The following is a 24428-nucleotide window of genomic DNA, read 5'->3' as shown; positions in this document are numbered from 1 at the left end:
CTACTTCTCCACATGTCTCTCTGCTGCTGTTCTCCTATGCTGCACTCATCCAGCAATCTCTCACTGGTAGATGTTTTCTCCTTTTCTCAGCTCACCATTCTCCAGCCCTCTCCAGCCCTGTTCTCTCACTCTGGATTCCTCTCTTCCCAGGCCCTTTGACACCTGTGTAATTTAAGTTCCCTCCATTTAGCCCATTGCCCTGAGAACCAATGATTCCGATACACTTAAGGCATGCTGGCAGATGTTGTTTATGTTCACTACATTCAGAATTATTTGTCCCCGAGACTCAGTTACACTCATCCCCCTGATGAGCTGAGACAAATCTTCCTGGATACGGTGACTGTTCACCACCTACGAAGGAACCACAGGTTTAAGGCATCCTGCCAATCCTTGGACTCCACTTATACACATAGGACTCAGGGCCAAAATATGGCCAAAGGACCATAACATATTTATTCACCACCCTGGGAGACTTTGAAGACTCTCTTAATAGGTCCTAAGTAAGGGCCATGGGAGGTCTTACATCCCTTGTACAATGAATTAAAGCTAAAGTGCACCCCTTATCTCCTCCTGGCTGTGCCTCTCAACTGGATCTTGCTCCAGGTCACTCTATCTTTGGGGCTCTCAGCATCTACTTCCATCCTCAGTTGAGACTCCTGTGGTATGTTGCTGATCTTTGCGGTGGGCAATTTCATCCATCTTCTATACAAAGCTAGCCAGTGTAATGGAGCTGCACAAACTCATGCATCATATCCCCACTCATCATTCAACTCAGCCGAAGCACTCCTAGTTGACACGACCATCCCCTTGTGGGATCACTGGGGGCTGGCTGCTTCCGGTCACAATGGTCACTTTGGAGTCTCATGGGACTCTGTCTCGCAAACTTCTTTCACAGTCGCTCTCAACCTGACTTTGCTCTCAAAGGAGACAGATGCTGCCGGCAAGAGGTCTTGATAGACCAAGTCTCTACTCCTGACATCTTCTAAATGACTACACACACTAAAGACACCAACTCCGCCCATCGGGTACATTCCTCTCCCTTCAGGGGCAGGAACTTCCACCCATCCTTCTTCCCCCTTATACAGCTGTCCAGGCAGCCTCAAAAGGCCATCAGCATTGGTGTTCACTCTGCCGGGATGATATATCAGGCTGACGTCATGGTCATTAAAAAGATATATCAGCGCCTGTTTCTTACTCCCATATAAAATGCAAAAAAAGAAGATTTTTGTTCTTACGTTAAATCTCTTTCTCCGATTCCATCTGGGGGACACTGCTACCACAGGGTTGTATGAGGGCGCATGGAGTTGGCACTTAAATAGTTAACAACTAAAATGTTGAACTGGCAAAACCTTATAAAAGGTATAAACTGAGGACTAGGTCGCCACCCAACCCAACTGCTCTGCAGATGCTCCATGGCAACCAGCCCAGGAAGCCCCCACCAAAGTAGAGTGCGCCGTAAGAACCTGAAGCACAGGGAGATTTCTACACATAAGCAAGCTTAATCATAGATCTGATCCGACAAGCAATGGCCTGCTTGGTGGACGGCCAACCTCTCCTATGATATTCGTAAAGAACAAAAAGAGAGTCAGTCCTGCAACCAGCAGAAGTCCTGTCCACATAAATCCGTAAAGCCCGGACCACGTCCAAACTAACAGAGGACGAAGGCCCAGAAGGAGCAATCCTTTCTCTAAAGGGTGGAACCACTATCTCCTGATTTAAATAAAAACCAGGAACCACCCTAGGCAAGACAGTAGGTACAGTCTTACAAACCATCCTATTCTCAAGGAACACCAGATAAAGACCCCTACGGGACAAGGCTCCAAGCTCCGACACACGTTGGTAGATGCAATGGCAAGCAAAAACACCACCTTCCACGTCAAGAAACGCAGATCAGGCGACTCCCGGGGTTTGAATGGAGGCCGCTGAAGAACCTCAATAACGAAGTTCAAATCCCCCCGGGCCAACGGAAGAACGTTGGGAAACTGAACATGAATAACCCCTTAAAGGAAAGTACAAACGTCAGGGAGGAAAGCCAACTGGTGCTGAAAGAAAATAGAAAGCGCGGAGACCTGAGCCTTCAAAGAACTCAGTCTTAGTCCCATCTCTAACCAATCCTGAAGAAAGACCAGAAAACGGCTAATCTGAAAAAGGTAGGGTTATGACAATTCTTCCCTACAGTACATAGATCCTCCACACCTTGTGATAGATCTTAGCTGATACCGGCTTCAGAGCCTTTATGAGGGTCTCCACTACCCTGGAAGAGAACCTCCTCGACCGTCAGATGTTGGCTTCAACCGCCACGCCATTAAAGCCAGCCGAAGCAAGTGCGGATGGTGTAAATGGTTCTTGACTGAAAAGATCGGGCCTGAGAGGAAAAGCCCAGCCTGACCCTTGCACTAGCAGCAAGATGTTGACGAATCAGAGCCAACCAAGTTAATTCGGTGCCACCAGAATGATCAGAAAACTTTCCAACAGTACTCATCTTAGGACCTAAGGAATCATCGGAATTGGTGGAAAGTGATATCCTAAACAGGAGCCCAACCTCATGGACATTACCTCCACAGCCAGAGAAACTCTGGTTCTTGCGCAGAATCTTGAAACCTAGTGATCCATATCTGGCAGGCCCATTTCCAAACTAACTCCTGAAACACCTGAGGATGCAGTTCCCATTCTCCCGGAAGTATTGCATGCCTGCTGAGATAATCCGCTTCTAGTTGTTCACTCCGGGAATAAACACTGCCGAAATCGCTGGAACAAATTTCTCCACCTACAAGAAGACCGCTACCAGCATAGCTTCTGCACTTCTTGTTCCTCCTTGGCAATTTACATATGCCACTGCAGTGACATTGAAGGATTGGAGGTGGACTGGTTTTCCTTGAAGGAGAGACTGAGCTCCCTGGAGGGCTAACAGCATGGCTCTTAGCTCGAGAACATCTATGGGCCGAAGCACCTCCCTGTCTTTCCAAAGACCCTGGAGACGAAGCTGGAGAACAACAGCACCCCAGCCGTTCAGACTGGCATCTGTGGTCACCAGAATCCAAGACCACAGGACAAAAGACCGGCCCATCATCAGAAGCTCTTGAACTAGCCACCATTTCAGAGGTTGACAAGTCTCCCTGGAAAGTCTGATTCGTTGGGTCACCAGATGAAAAAGGGGGACACGACCAATGTCTTAGTAGATTCCACTGGAATGTGTGACAGTGGAAACAACCATATGGGAGGGTTTCGAACATAAACCTTAGAATCCCCATGCCCAAGCGCATGGAAAGACCAGGGTGACTCAGGATTAACCGTACAGAGAGTTGTAGGGATCTGTAGAGAAGGTTCTGGAAAAAAGAAACTTCTGAAAAGTGATGTCCATTATTAATCCTAGAAACCTCATCCTCTGTGAGGGCATCAACTAGGATCTGGAATTAATTAATTATCCAACCGTGTTGCTCCAGAATTCGAATAGACAGGGTCAGATGCTAATAGAGAAAAGGACCTGATAAAACTTTGAGGAGAAAATAGTCCAAATGCGGAATAATGTTCTCTCACAAGGGAATAATGTTCTCTCCCAAGGCACGTAAACGTTCTGCCATTACCGCCATAATCTTGTGAAAACTCTCTGGGCTCTGGAAAGCCAAAGGGGAAAGCCTTGAATTGATAATGGGAGCTTCGTACTGTAAAAACAAAGGACTGATCCCATCCGAAACTTGTCTACTAGTAGATGTTATTTTAGCACCTTGAGGTTTATAAATGATCAAAATGAACCGTCCTGTTTGGCACCAAGAACAGGTTTGAATAAAGCCCCCAGTGTTTCTCCACTCTGGACATGATCCCTAAGTTCCAAATATCTTAGGTGTACACCGCCCACTGATATTTGAATAATTGTAGGTGACCCCCTACCTCCGCAGTCGCAAGGAGAGTAAGGTCCCGTCATGCGGATTAGTATTTAATTTTTACATTTTTATTATTAATATTTAATTATTTTTTTATTTTTTTATTTTAAGATCTTGGGATTCGGACATCTTCTAGAGTAAGCATCTCTACCCGTTTGCAACTGTCCTCGAATTGCAAGGAGACTACCTCTATTGGCGGGCTGAACTTAATAGTCCGTGTTCGCAAGAAAGGATTTCCAAAAAGACCCAAAACACGTAGTTTGTGATTTAGGGGCATTCACCGGCAGTAAAGTACCTTTACCAGCGGTTGCTTGGCTAATCATAGTACCCAATACAATCCTGTGTCAATATATATATATATATATATATATGTATATATAACAGAATAATCCTCACAATAGAAGAACCTCAACAATAAGTTGATAACTATGTGAAGGAATTAGTAAATATTCTACAGAAATCTATTTGTACAGTATGTGTAAGGCAAAACTGATGTAAGGTACTCATCCCTCCAGAACCATGTCTAGGGCAGAGTACCCGCAGATCGAAAGCAACCTGTCAGACAGACACAGTCTACTGCTGATAGAGAGCAGCCCGTCAGTTACACACAGAATACTGTTGATCAGTGGCAGTGATACCTGTAGTACCCACAGACAGAGAGCAGCCTGTGAGTCACACACAGTATATACTGCTGATGGAGAGCAGCCTGTCAGTTAGATACAGTATACTGCTGATAGAGAGCAGCTTGTCAGTTACACACAGAATACTGCTGATAGAGAGCAGCCTGCCAGTTACACACAGAATACTGCTGATAGAGAGCAGCCTGTCAGTTACACACAGAATACTGCTGATAGAGAGCAGCCTGTCAGTTACACACAGAATACTGCTGATAGAGAGCAGCCTGTTAGTTACACACAGAATACTGCTGATAGAGAGCAGCCTGTTAGTTACACACAGAATACTGCTGATAGAGAGCAGCCTGTCAGTTACACACAGAATACTGCCGATAGAGAGCAGCCTGTTAGTTACACACAGAATACTGCTGATAGAGAGCAGCCTGTTAGTTACACACAGAATACTGCTGATAGAGAGCAGCCTGTCAGTTACACACAGAATACTGCTGATAGAGAGCAGCCTGTCAGTTACACACAGAATACTGCTGATAGAGAGCAGCCTGTTAGTTACACACACAGAATACTGCTGATAGAGAGCAGCCCGTCAGTTACACACAGAATACTGCTGATAGAGAGCAGCCTGTTAGTTACACACACAGAATACTGCTGATAGAGAGCAGCCCGTCAGTTACACACAGAATACTGTTGATCAGTGGCAGTGATACCTGTAGTACCCACAGACAGAGAGCAGCCTGTGAGTCACACACAGTATATACTGCTGATGGAGAGCAGCCTGTCAGTTAGATATAGTATACTGCTGATAGAGAGCAGCCTGTTAGTCACACACAGTATACTGCTGATAGAGAGCAGCCTGTCAGTTACAAACAGAATACTGCTGATAGAGAGCAGCTTGTCAGTTACACACAGAATACTGCTGATAGAGAGCAGCCTGTCAGTTACACACAGAATACTGCTGATAGAGAGCAGCCTGTCAGTTACACACAGAATACTGCTGATAGAGAGCAGCCTGTTAGTCACACAGAGTATACTGCTGATAGAGAGCAGCCTGTCAGTCACACACAGTATATACTGCTGATAGAGAGCAGCCTGTCAGTCACACACAGTATATACTGCTGATCAGTGCTTGTGAAGTAAAACTGCTCAGGAGTTTCTTCAACTGTCTACTGTCCAGTTCTGTGAATTGGCTTAAAGGAACAGACCAATTTGTGAAGGGGGAGCAGTCCTATAGGAAAATAAAATGCTCCTCTTCAGTTTTTATATGTTATTAACCATAACAATCACAGCACAGAGATAATAGTATAACCACGTTTGTTTTGACCCTGGCTAATGCCTCAAAACAGTATGGAAATGAATCTCTGAATAATAAAATTATGTCTCATAATCATTGACTGAACACTCATGTAAAATACTGTCTCCATTAACTTTAGATCCTTCTATAATAAAACTCTAAACTATAGGTAGATATATATTATAGTTTTTTCTCTATTAATCACAAGGAGCCTCATTAACTAGTTATTCCCCAGTGGGGTACTTAGCTGCTGACAGGTCACACTGAGCACAAACGGCCCCCTGGTCTCTTTACCACACAGATAATTTGACAGGTATTGTGAACAGGTATAAAATTCTGCACAATAATTCTTATTCTTATCAGATATTATATTTCTTTTCTTTTTTTTTTAAAGAAATACAGATTAGGCAACTTTCACAGATAAAAATACAGTAAAATAATTACTAGTTCTGATTCTGGCTAATAGCCTCAAAACAGTAATATAAATATCTGTGGTAATAATAATGTAAAAGATATTGTATAAAATCACCTAAGTGCAGATAGAGTCTAGTTATAACCCTATATGCCTTTTGTAAATATATATATATATATATATATATATATATATATATATATATATATATATATACACATAAACAAACATTTATATTATATATAAAACTCTGCTGACTTATATCAGTGCAATTGCCAATGAAGGGAAGTCAGCAGCAGAAGGATTCTCCATTGTTTCAGTCAGGAGTCCTCTGAGGTAAACTCTAGCTGAATTTTCCCGCCTTTGGAGTGTACCAATCAGAAGGGGGGGGGGCTCCTTTACACTCCCAGCACTGGTATTTTTTTTTTTTTTAATATATATCCCTTGTGGGGTTGGGTACTTAGCTGACACAAGGAGGAGTTGTGAGGAGAAGCAAGCAGCAGTAGAACTCTCTGAGGTGCCTCTGAAGTCCGGCTGCGATGACAGGAAAAGGTGCAAATATCTTCCGCCTCGGAGCATACCACTGACAGGGGGAGAATCTCTCACTCACTCCCCGCTGTCTGATGGTTCAAACGCCCATAGGAAGCCTCTATCAGCCCAGGCTGCCACACTGCTTTGTGCTCCAGTATCAATGCCCATTCGGAATCCTTCCTAGGGCTCTATGAGATGCAAGTCCACCCTCGCCTCAGCTGGGGACTTGGTATCTCCCAGTCAGTCGGGTCCTCGGACGGAGTGCGGCACTCTCTGCCTCTGGCAGCGCCGGACCTGTCGGGACAGTGCAGCGACAGTCGCTTAACGCTGTCACTGCTCTTGATCAATAAAAAATAATAAAATCTAAACCTAAGCAGCAAGTACTGCTAAGCAGTACTAAACACAGCCCAACTCCTTGGGCACTTAAACAAAACTGAGGTCTGTGTGATTGCAGAGGGGAGAAGTCAGCAGCAAACTTAGTTGTTAACTATTTAAGTGCCAACTCCATGCGCCCTCATACAACCCCATGGTAACAGTGTCCCCCAGAGTGGATGAAGGAGAAATATATAAAAAACACTAAAGGCCTGATTCATTATGGCATGCAAAAACTAATGTAATGTTCTGTTTTTTAAAAAAATGTACATGAAACAAAAAGACATTTGTCTATATTTGTGCTTTGATGAATTCGGATGTAGATCTGCTCTGCTCTACTAGACAGGACATATGAGGAATAGAAACTCACAAAACGCGCAGAAAACAAAGAACATAAAAACTATTCAATTAATGTCACTTATTAATGACAAAACTTGAAAAAAAAAAATTAGTTGGGGTTTCTTTCCCTCTATGAAAAACATTTAATAGAATCTACTATACAAAAAAAAACATTTTTACAGTTGCTCCTAATTACAAACACATGTTCTATCATACACACTCAGCCGTCATCACTAGTAATCGGCACTAAGACTAGACCTGTAGCTGCAGCAAGATATAAGGCTTAAAAACAAGTACCTTAGAGATGCCCAGAGCTTGAATCAGATGTTGCTGCGCTTGGCACGCCCTTAATGTACACTGACTACTAGCATACGCTCCTTCCCCATCACGTTCTCTCCCTGAAATCGTAAGTGTCCTTTGCGCTTGAAGGTGAATTAGAAGTTATTGTGTTATGTGCGTTTGGTCCAGCTCTGGGTATGCACAGAGTGTTAATGGACATTACACGCAATCGAACGCAACTTGCGCTCCTTAATGAATCAGGCCTTAAGTCCAGAAGTCACTAATAACGCTTCTTATTGATCGATTAGAGCCTGTAAGTGTGGCCCAGAAGGAGTTTTGGTTGTGGCAAGGGGGCAGCGCTCTTAATGGAAAAAAAAAATCCTGCAAAAAAAAAGAAAAGAAACTACTTACCTTGCGGTCACGTCAGCTGGTACTCCGGCTCCCTCCCTTGTCTCCTCCTCCGTGCGGCGCTCGCAGTGAATGTCAGGCGTGATGTCATCACGCCCAACATCCATTGCGGAGTGCAGCACAGAGGAGACACCCCCGCAAGAAGAACAATCAGCAGCACAGAATTGGAGAAAAGAAGAGAAGAGGACAGGAGAACAAGCCGATTAAAAGGTAAATTAAGGACTACAAGTGTTGGAAGTTAAAGACAACCATCCACTTTTTCGGGCGTCAGGATTATCCCTACCAGATATGATGGGTTTGAGGCCTGGAAAGGCACTGCTCTTCATCAGAGAATGGTCTAAAGCAGGGTTGTCCGGCCCAGCACGCCTGTAAATGTGGCCCAGAAGGAGTTTTGGTTGTGGCAAGGGGGCAGCGCTCTTAATGGAAAAAAAAAATCCTGCAAAAAAAAAAGAAAAGAAACTACTTACCTTGCGGTCACGTCAGCTGGTACTCCGGCTCCCTCCCTTGTCTCCTCCTCCGTGCGGCGCTCGCAGTGAATGTCAGGCGTGATGTCATCACGCCCAACATCCATTGCGGAGTGCAGCACAGAGGAGACACCCCCGCAAGAAGAACAATCAGCAGCACAGAATTGGAGAAAAGAAGAGAAGAGGACAGGAGAACAAGCCGATTAAAAGGTAAATTAAGGACTACAAGTGTTGGAAGTTAAAGACAACCATCCACTTTTTCGGGCGTCAGGATTATCCCTACCAGATATGATGGGTTTGAGGCCTGGAAAGGCACTGCTCTTCATCAGAGAATGGTCTAAAGCAGGGTTGTCCGGCCCAGCACGCCTGTAAATGTGGCCCAGAAGGAGTTTTGGTTGTGGCAAGGGGGCAGCGCTCTTAATGGGAAAAAAAAATCCTGCAAAAAAAAAAGAAAAGAAACTACTTACCTTGCGGTCACGTCAGCTGGTACTCCGGCTCCCTCCCTTGTCTCCTCCTCCATGCGGCGCTCGCAGTGAATGCCGCACGCCCAACATCCATTGCAGAGCGCAGCACAGAGGAGACACCCGCGCGAGAAGAACAATCAGCAGCACAGAATTGGAGAAAAGAAGAGAAGAGGACAGGAGAACAAGCCGATTAAAAGGTAAATTAAGGGGGATTTTTTTTATTATTTCAAGGGACGCTGACAAGTGAATAAAAGTCACCTGGTCCTGGAGCATCATGGACCTTATCTCCCTGCTACATACTTCTACTTGTATTACTAATGGGGCATTATATATTATTCTCTTTGACCCATTATAAGTTGTTATCCCTTAACTAACATAGTGGTGTAATTATCAAAACAGGTCACAATTTGGGGTCACAGTAGTGTATATGTCAGGTACCATAGGCCTAGTCAGGGCACCCTGATATACAATGCCTGGCTTAAATGATATTGCATCGAAACAATACAAAAAGTGATTATAGTATAATAACTAGAGAGGATTTTTTGAACAGGGCGATTAAAAGGTAAGTATAGGGGAATTTGAAAAAAAAAGTGATATATATATATATATATATATATATATATATATATATATATATCACTTTTTTTTCATATATATATATATATATATAGATATATATAGATATATGTTAACTATGCTTTCTATGGTTTTCTGGATGATCAGCTATCGTTATTGTTAGTGTATCTTATGGCCCAAACCAACTCGTCATCTGCCAATGTGGCCCAGCGAAGCTAAAAGGTTGGACATCCCTGGATTAGAGGTTATATTTAGTCATATACTGTATAAATGATACATGTTTTATAGATGGGATTGATACTAGTGGTCTGTGATTCTCTTTGGCTACAAATGCATATTTAAATCTAAGTCCACCTAACAATTTATTTGATTAGACAGGTGTGATATGTTACCTATTTATTGCAAGTGTTGCCTAGGTTTTAGTCTGCAAGAAAAAGCTTTACATATACTTGTCAGCAAGATTTTCACTAATTGAAAACCATCATTCAATGATAACACTACAGTGAATGAATTCTTGTGGAGATTGTGGAGCATTATTAGTAATAAACCTCTTCAGTATTGACTGTTTCGTCGAGAAACTCTCCTGCTATTTGGAGTAAGCTCCATTATTTCATCTGGATCTGTGCAGGACATTTAATGAGACACCGGATTGGTGAGAAAACCATTCTTGTGACCACTTGGAGTAGGCTGCGCTAGTCTATGTGAAGTCATGCAGGATCCTCAACAAACATCAGATTCTGATATACAGCTAAGTGTGATGTTAAAATTTTTGAAGCAGTGTTACGAGCCATGGCGGTGCCCCAAGCCGCCGTGGCTCATTGTTTACATCTTTGTCCCGGCCGTCACCCAGGCAATGGCGGGACGATCTGTCAGTGAGCACAGAGTCCTGGCATGAAAGGCAGCCGGGCACGTGCGCAGATGCTATAAATTCATTATCTACCTACTGAGGGTATAGGAGGCGAACCCCTGATTCATTGAATTGGGCCCGCTTGGGCTGATTGGCTACCATTAGTATACAATGGCAGTGAGGGCTTGAGCTCCCTGCCTGTTATAGCTTCTGTTCACACACTTGGTGGCCTGCTCCATATCCCTGTGGATACTCTGACTGTAATCTGACAGATACCTGTTGTGACCTCAACATGTTCTGGACCCTGCTATTTGCCCCTGACCAGTACCTGTTGACTGAATTCTCCTTGCTTGCAACCTGCCTTGACCCCTGGCCTGTCCCTGGTTAATCTGACTGCTTCGGACCCATGACTCTTGTTCCTAGTTAGTCTCTTGTTATCTAGTTACTCCTCCCATCTCCTGCGCTACGGTTTATGCACATAAGCTCCCATTACGCTGAGTTTAATATTTAAGACTTAGGGGCATCTAAGTATCTGTGAGTGTAACGAGCTCTACGGGAAAGACGGCTGCTAAAGTTGAAGACCCCTACCATCTGTTCTGGGAGTTCATGTCAGAACGTCAGCCATAACAAGCAGCATATGAAAGATTGAATCTTTTATATTGGATGACGGCTTAAACATATATGTCCTTCTAGAGGTTGTCAGTTCATGTTCTACACTATTCTATGGAGGAACCACTATGATCTGTATAAGACTCCATACTCCAGTGTGTTTGCAAGGCTGGTTGTTCTATTTGATATGTATGGTCATCTATTCTGAGATATACCAGTGTTCATTGTTCATTCTGTGATTTTATTCCCGGAAGGTGCAACGCCTCGTGTTGAGTTGCCGTTCTCTACTAGTGAAATGCATCAGCAGATCCATGGGTCGTCAAGTCAGGACAGCGCGGCAACTAACTGCTTAAGCTAGTGTTGTAAGGGACAGATAATGTGATGAAAATGCCTGGCATTTATTTACTGTGTGTATATAATATTCTAGTGTTTTTATGACAATAAATGTATTGTTTTACTTTCTAACTGCATTTGCCTGAGTGACTTTACGAACCTTAGAAATACTTGCCTACTTTCAGGCAGTGCAGTCCGGGAGAGGGGCGCAGTCAGTCGCATCATTTTGGTCCTGCCACCACAACGAAAATTACATTTTGCAGCGAGGGGCAGGGCCAAAATGACGCTATTCGCCACAAATCGCATTATTTTGGCCAGGGAATTGCGGGAGTGTTGGCAAGTATGACCTTAGAAGGTCATGGGGTAGACTTCCCCGGCATAGTAAGGCACCCCTGGGGGGCCAGCCAGCATGAAGCGGGTAAAATTGAGCCAGAAAACCCGGTATCTTCACATCGGTTTATGTTAATTACTGTGTATTATTTATTTTATCTAGTTTAAAATAAACCATTGTTATTTAATTGAAATGCAGATTTAGGGCTAGATTTACTAAACTGCGGATTTCAAAAAGTGGAGATGTTGCCTATAGCAACCAGATTCTAGTTATCATTTATTTAGTACATTCTATAAAATGACAGCTAGAATTTGATTGATTTCTATAGGCAACATCTCCACTTTTTCAAAATTCGCAAGCACCAATGTTTAATGTGAGGGGGCTGGCTTACCTGTTTTACAATTGAATTGCACGATTTTTCATGTGGCGGTAGCTAAAAAGGGTCGCGTTGGCGGGTCAAAACCCAAGCGGGTATTTAATTCCCCCCCCAATGAGTTCTGTTTAGATTGAAAAAGCTTTTTATTAATGACTTTTCAAAATGCAAGCAAAAACTGGTTTCTGACCAGTCGGCTTACAAAACAAAACCAAAATCCAGTGCCTTCATGACATGACTGTCCCAATATTAGAAAAAACAAAGCGACCAATAAGTGCAGAACATCCGCAACAGCCCCACCGCCAACTCCACCACACAAACACGAACATCATGACATATGACATATGGATTCATGTCCCCCGTGTCTAACGTTCATACATTGCTTAGTCATATCACAACTCTGCCACAATGTAAATACTCAAACCCACAGAATGGAACCCTCACCACCTATGAATTTAAAATAGTAATAAGTTGAACTGCTATATGTTTTTAGTTGTTTGTTGCTTCAACACATTGACTGTACAATCTCCATCGCTGGGTCTCTCAGGCTTTAGACCAGGGGTGTCCAACCTTTTAGCTTCCCTGCGCCACATTGGCAGACGACGAGTTGGTTTGGGCCGCACATAAGATACACTAACAATAACGATAGCTGATCATCCAAAAAACCATAGAAAACATAGTTAACATATATATATATATATATGAGAAAAAAAAGTGATATATATATATATATATATATATATATATATATATATATCTATCACTTTTTTTTCAAATCCCCCTATACTTACCTTTTAATCGCCCTGTTCAAAAAATCCTCTCTAGTTATTATACTATTATCACTTTTTGTATTGTTTCGATGCAATATCATTTAAGCCAGGCATTGTATATCAGGGTGCCCTGACTAGGCCTGTGGTACCTGACATATACACCACTGGGACCCCAAATTGTGACCTGTTTTGATAATTACACCACTATGTTAGTTAAGGGATAACAACTTATAATGGGTCAAAGAGAATAATATATAATGCCCCATTAGTAATACAAGTAGAAGTATGTAGCAGGGAGATAAGGTCCATGATGCTCCAGGACCAGGTGACTTTTATTCACTTGTCAGCGTCCCTTGAAATAATAAAAAAAATCCCCCTTAATTTACCTTTTAATCGGCTTGTTCTCCTGTCCTCTTCTCTTCTTTTCTCTAATTCTGTGCTGCTGATTGTTCTTCTCGCGCGGGTGTCTCCTCTGTGCTGCGCTGCGCTCCGCAATGGATGTTGGGCGTGCGACATTCACTGCGAGTGCCGCACGGAGGAGGAGACAAGGGAGGGAGCCGGAGTACCAGCTGACGTGACCGCAAGGTAAGTAGTTTCTTTTCTTTTTTTTTGCAGGATTTTTTTTTTCCATTAAGAGCGCTGCCCCCTTGCCACAACCAAAACTCCTTCTGGGCCACATTTACAGGCGTGCTGGGCCGGACAACCCTGCTTTAGACCATTCTCTGATGAAGAGCAGTGCCTTTCCAGGCCTCAATCCCATCATATCTGGTAGGGATAATCCTGACCCCCGAAAAAGTGGATGGTTGTCTTTAACTTCCAACACTTGTAGTCCTGTCTAGCTGATCCACCAAATTATTCATCACCAGTAGAAAGTGGTCACTCTGGGTGGGATTAGTCCCTTCAGTTAGCCTATACTGCACTCTATCCACTCGGACTGTCATACCTCTTCTGTAGGACTGACACATTAGCGAGGTAACCTTGGATCACCAGCTTTCTCTTTGCAGAGATGGACTAGTTTTTGCACCAAAAAAGGGCATCTTCCCCCAATAGTCCCCCCATGGAGATTGTAGCTGCGATACTCCTGAACAGTAATCTCAACGGTGCTTTCACTGTAACCTCCTGTTCCTCTGAGGGGTGAGTATATGTTGCTAGGTGTGTACAATTGAGGTCTCACCTCGATCTCTGGTGCAGTGCCTCTATCCAAATCTTAGTCGTAGACCTCGGGAGGGTAGCATCTCCTGATTCCTACCAGGGGTTGACTCGGGAACCACTATCCAATACTCGGACAACAGTCAGTTAAGAAGGGGCACACAAACACTTGACTGGGGTATAAGTCACCTGCCACATTTATTGTGTAACTATAATTTGGGAGTAGTGTTAATGGTCAGAACGGTGGGCATAAAATAAATACTGCTTAGCCCCCTATTGCTATGGTGGGTCAGGAATACACAACAATAAATAATAAATGCAGCAATAATTTACAGTATAAACAGGCAAATAAATGCAAACACTAGGCAAGTTGTTATGAGAGGCAATAAAGACAGTGCAATTCAACAATAAAACTCTCACATAATGTATAACACAAAGATAGCTCTCGGCTAAGATGTGGCAGACCATGTAAAACACAGTGCTCCCTCTAACATTGCACATATGCTCACTCTTAGACTGGCTAAAGCATAACAGTAACACAACAACATTAATGATGAGTTCCTGTTGGCTAGCACAGCTGGCGCCCTTGCTGAGTGTTGCAGGTTCCAGCCACAGGAAAGCAGACAAATGTATGGTGTAGAAAGTGTTTGCATTTATTTGTTTGCTTGGAGGTCTTGCAAACTGCAGTCCGAGCAAGGCTGTTCCAACTTCAGGCCAACTAGAAATAGTTGTAGCAAACCCTTGAATCACCCCTTGCTGAAATTTTAAGTGCTGTATTTCGTATATAAGTAATGGGATACAGACCTTCTCTAGTCACATAAGAGAGTAACTTATGGCACTTCACTGGGTATTCATAGAAATAGTAGTACGGATTATTCATACTGTCCCTGTATGATGGATCACACCGAAACCCTGAGAGATAGCTCTAGTTAACTGCTCTGCACACTGAAACATCACACTCTTATTCAGGTGGCTCACAATTCACTGGATCGCTCTGCTGGGTGTTTGATTCGGACTTAATGATTCCTTGGCACAGGCATTTGGAGTCTTCTTCTCCACAGGTCACTCTGATGCTACATTCACTCAGCAGTCTCTCACATGCAGATGTTTACTCCCTCTCTCTCAGCTCAGCATAGTCTGTGTTATCCTAGACTATGTTACCTGTAAAATATGTTGTTGCATTTGGCATAGGTTTGTTCAATCAGCTTTTGTATGACAATCTGGCCAAGCAGAGTTTGATTTCACATAAGTAGTCATGAATGTTACTGCAATCATTATACACGACAGTGGGGTTGAGTTTCTCCTAAGAACCACAGGGGTTACTGGAACTGAATCCCTTGTTTCTAAAAGAAAAAGTCACTGATTGCTTGGTGTTCTTCTTTAAGTATAGGATTGTGAATTTGTCAAGTGGTTAAGATCAGGGGCATTCCCTCCTCTTATACCACGTGAAGCGACATTTGCAGCACTACTTAAGGCACACAACACACACACACACACACACTCAAGGGGGAAGGGACACCTCCTGTACCTTAGCCACTGTGCTCCTGCTCTCTGAATCACTGATTGCTAGAGGGAGCTCAGTGCAAAGCATGCGCTTCCTCATGAAGTTTTTGCAGTAGCACCTGGTGACTGACAGCTAAAATAGAGGTAACCTGGATGGATAATTCATTTCCTTCCTCGTTATACCGCATCTACTCATACTGCTTGTGAAGAAACCGCTAGTGATGGGTAATTCACGAATGATCAGTTCAAAATGAACTAATCTTCAGAGTGAACTAACTCATTCAGTTCACAGCTCTGGCAAAGATTAGTTCATCAGGAACTAAAACAAGCGGGAGGAGTTAGACAGAGATTAAGCACAGCAGCTTCAGCAAGCTCACTGTCTCACTCACACTGGCTCTTTCGTTCTCTGCTGTGGATGGATCCCCCCTGGCCTATCACAGTGGCCAAAACTGCTAGGTAGGGGCAGAACGGTGGTACTGGAGAGCTGGGTCCAAACCTTAGAAACAGCTGGAGGACGGATTAGATTTAGGGTCTAATCTGTAGGTCAACAGGATTACAGCAATTTTGAAGACGTTGTCAAGCAGGGTCTTGAAGCAGAGAAATGTTTATTGCTCAAGTGTCCTGACAAGGACAGTTCCACTGATTAAAGGTATCAGTGGTCAGGTCAGATGGAACATCAAAATGATACATTTTAGTTTACAAGGGCTCCTTTTTATACTATTTCAGACACAGCCTTACAGGCTATTTTTAAAACTAGGATGTAACCTGTTTAACAAAACATAGATTTACATGCATTGCAAAGCTAACAGTATTTATGCTTATCTGTGATATCTTAAAACCTTACTGTGATATCCTGCATTTTAATTTGGACACGGTGGACATCTGACAGCAAGTCTAACTACATCTTCCTATGCATTCAGGTGCTAGACCCTCACACATCAAAAGGTCTAATTAGCATGGGATTAGCATGAATCCTTTCTTCCAACAGTTGCAGAATACACATTTCCTCCAAAGAAAAGAATCCCCCAAGAAAAGTTGCAAACCCCAAACAAGACATTTCCTTACACCAAGATATACAAAAGGCTTTCTAAACAAAGGCGTATTGTATCAGAAATAAAGCATTTCCTCTAGAAAGGTTAACATAGTAAAAACGAATTTTCTCCCCCTGGTCTCAGAAATTAAAGATTTCCCTTACTAAAATATACACAATATAAAAAATAAATGCATGTGCAATTATATAAATAAGCGCCCTGCGCTATTTCCTTTAAATAAATTTATACCATAAGTTATTTATAAGTGATCCAGTCACAGAGCTAAATGATCTAAATGAATTAACTGAACTAAATAAACTAAATGAGCTAAATAAACTAAATGAGCTAAATGAACTAACTGAACTAAATGAACTAAATGAGCTAAATGAACTAACTGAACTAAATGAACTAAGGGGTAAATTTATGAAGCTGCGAGTTTGAAAAAGTGGAGATGTTGTCTATAGCAACCAATCAGATTCTACCTGTCATTTTGTAGAATGTACTAACTAAACAGGAACTAGAATCTGATTGGTTGCTATTGGCAACAACTCCACTTTTTCAAACCCGCAGCTTGATAAATTTCCCCATAAATGAGCTAAGTGAACTAGATCAGAATGAACTAATCTCCAAAATGAACTAGATTTCCCATCACTAGGCACACTGACCATAATGACTCAAGGAGGTTGTCAACACTGCAAGTGATCAGTGTCACACTGTACTCCCTCCTGCAATCAATGAATGAGGTACAAGGTGACTGGTGGACCAGGAGGTCAAATAACAAAGGCTGGGGGACTAGGAGGTGATAGCCTCATGTCTGTTGCTCCCAGAACTGCTCTGCTTCTGGCAAGATTCTCACCACTCATAGGAGTATTGATTGCTGGTTAACAGTACCAAACTTCATACTTAATCATAGGTTAATTTAAAGAAAAAAAGGGTGTTGTGGACTGAACTTTACAAGTACCACTGCTATGTAATAAATGTATGCTATGCGCAATCATTCAGAAAAGAGTGCACCATAGCAAATATTATTGAATCTCCATAGCTAATTACAAACCCAGAGAAGCCTGTATGGGATTGAACCCTGTTCTAGTAAGAAAGATATGATCAAGTGAAAAAGGAGAAAACTCATTACAGGGCGATAAAGTGTTTCTCCATCCCAAGTTGTTTCTTTCTCTACTGGACTGTATATGTAGGTACCTTGTGTAGACTAATTTATACAGATGAGTGCAAATTAAATGGCATCTGTAGTTTCTAGAAAACAAGATTACTATGTCTTACCCGAAGGACATAGCGATGCATAGCTAAAAAAAATACAGGGGAATGACAGTGGGCAGAATAAGTGTATTCTATTTAATACCATTTACCCATAGACAGATGGAATAAAGATCTCTAGTGGAGAGAAACTCAACTACTCAATGGGGACGATTCAATTTGACCGCGTTATACTAGGAAGAACGCGGCAAGCAAAAATCATTTTTAAAAATGACCATACTAACGGTAATACTGTGCACTTTTACTGAAGTAACGGTAATAGTGCACAGGCCACGTTACTTTTGTCAGTAACACGGGCAATTGAATTTTTACCCTATATATCACTAAACAAAATCTGTTACCAGAAATTTACATTAGTAATCAGTACTTAATTTGTACATAAAAAGAAGACGAACAATTCTTGTGTATACTATACCAGAACAAACAGTGGAATAGGTGTGACTATCGCTTAACAAGCTCTACTCCACCTCCTGCTCCCTATATTTCCCTTTGTAATGTCACATATAGCACAGTTTACTGCGTGCTGGGGACATTCCTCCCAAGTGTTGCCGCTCTATTATATATATTATATACATTGAACCACTGAAATATAAAATATGTTATTGTAACACTAACAGATTACACTACCAGATTTTATATTTCACTAGTTATATGTCTATAATGACCGATACATTCTTTTAATGTATATTTAAAAAATGTTACATTTTATATTCTGCTTTGCTGCAGAGAAGTGATATTACTAAACAGGATACTACATTAATACATTAACTGTTTAAGTGCACTGCATGTATTAACTCTTTCTCTTGGACAAAAATTATTTATTGTGACTCGCTGCAAAGAATTAAGGTTTTATTAGAAAAAAAGAGCACAATTAAAAGGTGGGTTCGTATTTAGGTAAAGAAAGCACCAAAGTTAGCACAATTAAAGCACTTGTTCCGTGCATAGCCAGAACTGGTGTAGATAAAGCACAAAGTAATAGTGAAACTTATAAAACACACCTGCGCAACTTGTATAAATGGATCATTATTCCCTAGACGTTCATTAATTGCTGCATTATGCCAATGATAGGTCTTTGCGACATTTCCTTCACACCACATAAAATGATTGCACTAAAGGCATTTTCTTTTTGAAGCTGAGGTACAGTTGCGTAACAAAAATAAAGAAGAAAAATAATAATTGTACCCAGGTTCTCAGGGAAGTCATTAAAGTGCTTTTCACTTGTGTCAAAATGCGCAGCGGTGCTTCTCATTCACTATGTTTCATCAACCCGGAGGTGGTGAGGGAGCGCAGAAGCCTGGAGATTAGCTTGAAGTCTTCTAGCTAAAGAATTAGAAAAGATTCTCTGCACAGATAGATGGACTTTTATTTACATACAAGGAGATCTGAAATCATATTAGACTTGTCAGCACATTCAGATCTCTGTATGTATGCATAGTGGTAGTATCACTAGGATATTAATCATCGATAAGTCACCACACCTCCCATTCACACTGTATTGGGAATGCTGCATGCAATGTTCCTGGTGCATTGTCTATTGAGATGTGACCAGGTGACATGATGTGACATAGGGATTAGTCATCTGAAGGTCTCCTATATGTTCATATTCCTCTGTTTTACTATTAGCTTCTGTCAGTAATTAAAAGCACTTTGCAACCACTGACTAACAGCTGTAGAGATTGTGACTTTACCTGTCTGTAATGGAGGGAGTCCTCCACCACGTTACCTTTATCACAGGCTTCACAAACCTAATAACCCGGGATTCTTTTTTATTTTTGCTTAGCTGTCCTGGAAGCGTGAATGGCCGATATCACATATCCGATAGACAATATCAGACCCCTAAACTAAATAAGTTTGTACAACTAAAGTATATTGTCAGTAGCGTTTATTAGAATAACATATCTCTATATGCAATGTGCACATTGACCGCTTATTGGGAAAGCTATACCTCTGTTCCCCTGGTTCATCCTCCTCCATACTCAGGGCACAGCCGCCTGCTTCTGCCACCACCACCCAGATCTCACGTTGAACTGTCTCAGTTCCCCATCACTGACTGTTCCCTGAGCTGCTTTCAAATAATAACTGTCACTAGTGGGAGGAAAAGAGCGGGAAGCTGATGTGCACGGTGCTCGGTCAGTGTCATCACTCAGGAGATCGCTCATCATCACCTCTCCCTATACTCTGCTTCTACCCAGTATATGAAGTACATGAGCTCTGATCTATCATTATACTCAGCTTCTCCCCAGTATATGAAGTACATGAGCTCTGATCTATCATTATACATCATAGATCCCCAGTATATGAAGTACATGAGCTCTGATCTATCATTATACATCATAGATCCCCAGTATATGAAGTACATGAGCTCTGACCTATCATTATACATCATAGATCCCCAGTATATGAAGTACATGAGCTCTGATCTATCATTATACATCATTGATCCCCAGTATATGAAGTACATGAGTCTGATCCTTCATTATACATCATAGATCCCCAGTATATGAAGTACATGAGCTCTGATCTATCATTATACATCATAGATCCCCAATATATGAAGTATCTCTATATGCAATGTGCACATTGACCGCTTATTGGGAAAGCTATACCTCCGTTCCCCTGGTTCATCCTCCTCCATGCTCGGGGCACAGCCGCCTGCTTCTGCCACCACCACCCAGATCTCACGTTGAACTGTCTCAGTTCCCCATCACTGACTGTTCCCTGAGCTGCTTTCAAATAATAACTGTCACTAGTGGGAGGAAAAGAGCGGGAAGCTGATGTGCACGGTGCTCGGTCAGTGTCATCACTCAGGAGATCGCTCATCATCACCTCTCCCTATACTCTGCTTCTACCCAGTAGTACATGAGTCTGATCTATCATTATACTCAGCTTCTCCCCAGTATATGAAGTACATGAGCTCTGATCTATCATTATACATCATAGATCCCCAGTATATGAAGTACATGAGTCTGATCCTTCATTATACATCATAGATCCCCAGTATATGAAGTACATGAGCTCTGATCTATCATTATACATCATTGATCCCCAGTATATGAAGTACATGAGTCTGATCCTTCATTATACATCATAGATCCCCAGTATATGAAGTACATGAGCTCTGATCTATCATTATACATCATAGATCCCCAATATGTGAAGTATCTCTATATGCAATGTGCACATTGACCGCTTATTGGGAAAGCTATACCTCCGTTCCCCTGGTTCATCCTCCTCCATGCTCGGGGCACAGCCGCCTGCTTCTGCCACCACCACCCAGATCTCACGTTGAACTGTCTCAGTTCCCCATCACTGACTGTTCCCTGAGCTGCTTTCAAATAATAACTGTCACTAGTGGGAGGAAAAGAGCGGGAAGCGGATGTGCACGGTGCTCGGTCAGTGTCATCACTCAGGAGATCGCTCATCATCACCTCTCCCTATACTCTGCTTCTACCCAGTAGTACATGAGTCTGATCTATCATTATACTCAGCTTCTCCCCAGTATATGAAGTACATGAGTCTGATCCTTCATTATACATCATAGATCCCCAGTATATGAAGTACATGAGCTCTGATCTATCATTATACATCATAGATCCCCAGTATATGAAGTACATGAGCTCTGATCTATCATTATACATCATAGATCCCCAGTATATGAAGTACATGAGCTCTGATCTATCATTATACATCATAGATCCCCAGTATATGAAGTACATGAGTCTGATCCTTCATTATACATCATAGATCCCCAGTATATGAAGTACATGAGTCTGATCCTTCATTATACATCATAGATCCCCAGTATATGAAGTACATGAGTCTGATCCTTCATTATACATCATAGATCCCCAGTATATGAAGTACATGAGCTCTGATCTATCATTATACATCATAGATCCCCAGTATGTGAAGTACATGAGCTCTGATCTATCATTATACTCAGCTTCTCCCCAGTATATGAAGTACATGAGCTCTGATCTATCATTATACATCATAGATCCCCAGTATATGAAGTACATGAGCTCTGATCTATCATTATACATCATAGATCCCCAATATATGAAGTATCTCTATATGCAATGTGCACATTGACCGCTTATTGGGAAAGCTATACCTCCGTTCCCCTGGTTCATCCTCCTCCATGCTCGGGGCACAGCCGCCTGCTTCTGCCACCACCACCCAGATCTCACGTTGAACTGTCTCAGTTCCCCATCACTGACTGTTCCCTGAGCTGCTTTCAAATAATAACTGTCACTAGTGGGAGGAAAAGAGCGGGAAGCTGATGTGCACGGTGCTCGGTCAGTGTCATCACTCAGGAGATCGCTCATCATCACCTCTCCCTATACTCTGCTTCTACCAAGTAGTACATGAGTCTGATCTATCATTATACTCAGCTTCTCCCCAGTATATAAAGTACATGAGCTCTGATCTATCATTATACATCATAGATCCCCAGTATATGAAGTACATGAGCTCTGATCTATCATTATACATCATAGATCCCCAGTATATGAAGTACATGAGTCTGATCCTTCATTATACATCATTGATCCCCAGTATATGAAGTACATGAGCTCTGATCTATCATTATACATCATAGATCCCCAGTATATGAAGTACATGAGTCTGATCCTTCATTATACATCATAGATCCCCAGTATATGAAGTACATGAGCTCTGATCTATCATTATACTCCGCAGCTCCCCAGTATATTATGTACATGAGCTCTAAACTAGACAGTGTTCCCCTTGTCAACAGATTAGTTCAGTACAGTGTAATATGTTTCTACAGTTATTTCTACCAAAGGTTAGTTCCTGGAAATATCCTTATCTTTCAGTATTGACCAAATGCACAATCCAGTTACACAGATCTTAGAATCTATCCTTATTACAGTTATATATACTGTAGGCAAATTGGGGGGGGGGGGGGGGGGGGCTGGGCAGCGATCTGTATCAACCTAATGTTCCAGAAGCCACCAGTCTGCTCCTCTGAGCACACTCCAGATCCCCCAAACACACACAATGTCGGGCCCAACAGAGGCAGGATGATAAATATGTCCAGTTTAGAGAACAGCTAAGCCACCTGAGAAAACAAATGGGTGTTTCACTGACCCCTGAAGACGAAGATTTGGAAGATGAAGACGAGGAGATTGCCATCACCCAGAGCACACTTCCGGAACAGTGAAACTGAGTGGCAGGGCAAAGGTGCTGAAACAATTTGAAGTAGTCACCTGTGAACTGAGTTCAGACACTGATAGCTTGAGCAAAGTGATTCCCTTAATTAGACTTTTGGAAAAGCACCTTGAACAAATGAAGGAGGAGATGAAACAAAGAAATTACGCTGTCGCACTTGTAGATGAAGTACTTTAATCGCTTCACCAGAATCGAGGAGTTATCAACTTCTGGAAATCGTATCACTACATTTTGGCAATTATGCTTGAGCTATGTCTTCTCTTTATTTCCCACTGTCCCAGATCACAAGAGATGCAATGAGCTCCTGGTGAACAAGTTGACAGCTGAAGTGGTACCTGACATGACGGCATCCCGTACTTCAGTTTCTCTGGCTACTGCTGCTAGGAAAAAACTAAGCTTTTCTAAGAGACCCAAGGATGATGCAGATGATTCAGCAGAACATTTTGGCATTTGGTTTGGTGTAAAAGAATTGCCAAAATCAGGACAGCTCTGTTGTAAAATAAACTACAAATTCCACGAGAAAGGCCTTTACTGGCATTTAGATCAAAGTACAAAGACTTCTGTAATGGTGGATTCCAGACGGATTAATTAGTATTGAGTGATGATGATGTGCACACTGATGAGGGTGAGGATGATGACAGTATAGATTGCAGGTGCTAGGATCTAGCTGAGAGACGGGCGCTAGCTGATGCTGGTATGCTTGATGATATTTTGGGTAGAATGGCATGTTGGCAATTTTATGTTTTTCGACAGTAAACTTTCACCTTTATTAGAAAGGTGTTTTTTTTCTTTAAAAGGTACAAGCTGTTTTTTACATTTTTGTTTCCTTGACTTAAAACCACTGTGCACTTGAACATAGGCTATAGCACATGACGTAAAGGGATTAGTATCATCGTGACTGAGGCTGGAGAGTGACAAGAGCAATGTGACTGAAGACTGGAGAGTGACAAGGACACTGCCACCCCTCCTGTTTCTGGGTGAGCTATGGCACAGTAGAATGTCACTGGAGATTTTTAAAAACACTCCCAGCCCTATTATTACCATTTTGTTTTCAGCACTGAAAAATGTAGAGTAAGTAGATAAGGGGTATAGGCTGACCCACCGGCGTCCCACTCATAGCACTCAAAGAAAACTCGGAGACAATTGTTTTGGCAAAAATTATTCCGGTCACAGCTTTATTAAACATTCCTGTATCCGGCAGACAAGCGGCGTGCAAGTATATTAAAATTTTACCAAATATTCTAGTTCCTTGTAGAATAAATAGGACGGGTTCTGCCTACCCTGTAGGCACCGCAACAACGTCCTCCGGAGACAAGCCCTCTCCAATATCGGAAAACCTGGCACGCCGCCCGTATTGGCCCAACCGTT

At 42.3% G+C, this 24428-nt stretch overlaps 1 protein-coding gene across 5 annotated transcripts in view; it reads right to left on the bottom strand.

Moving 5' to 3' along the window:
• SEMA4C (semaphorin 4C) overlaps positions 1-24428 on the bottom strand; it is a 465016-nt gene that overhangs the window by 433466 nt on the left and 7122 nt on the right. The window contains exon 1 of one of the 5 annotated variants that reach the window (XM_075207328.1): positions 20474-20586. The exons of 3 other annotated variants lie outside the window; for them this stretch is intronic. The gene's annotated coding sequence lies outside the window, so the exon portion shown is untranslated. Of the gene's footprint in view, positions 1-19812; positions 19919-20473; positions 20587-24428 lie in introns of those variants that run through there. One more of the 5 variants, XM_075207329.1, reaches the window with a different exon arrangement.

Source organism: Mixophyes fleayi, chromosome 4, assembly GCF_038048845.1.
Source record: "Mixophyes fleayi isolate aMixFle1 chromosome 4, aMixFle1.hap1, whole genome shotgun sequence".
In the NCBI taxonomy this organism is placed as follows: domain Eukaryota; kingdom Metazoa; phylum Chordata; class Amphibia; order Anura; family Limnodynastidae; genus Mixophyes; species Mixophyes fleayi.
This window is presented reverse-complemented; position numbering and strand designations above follow the sequence as displayed.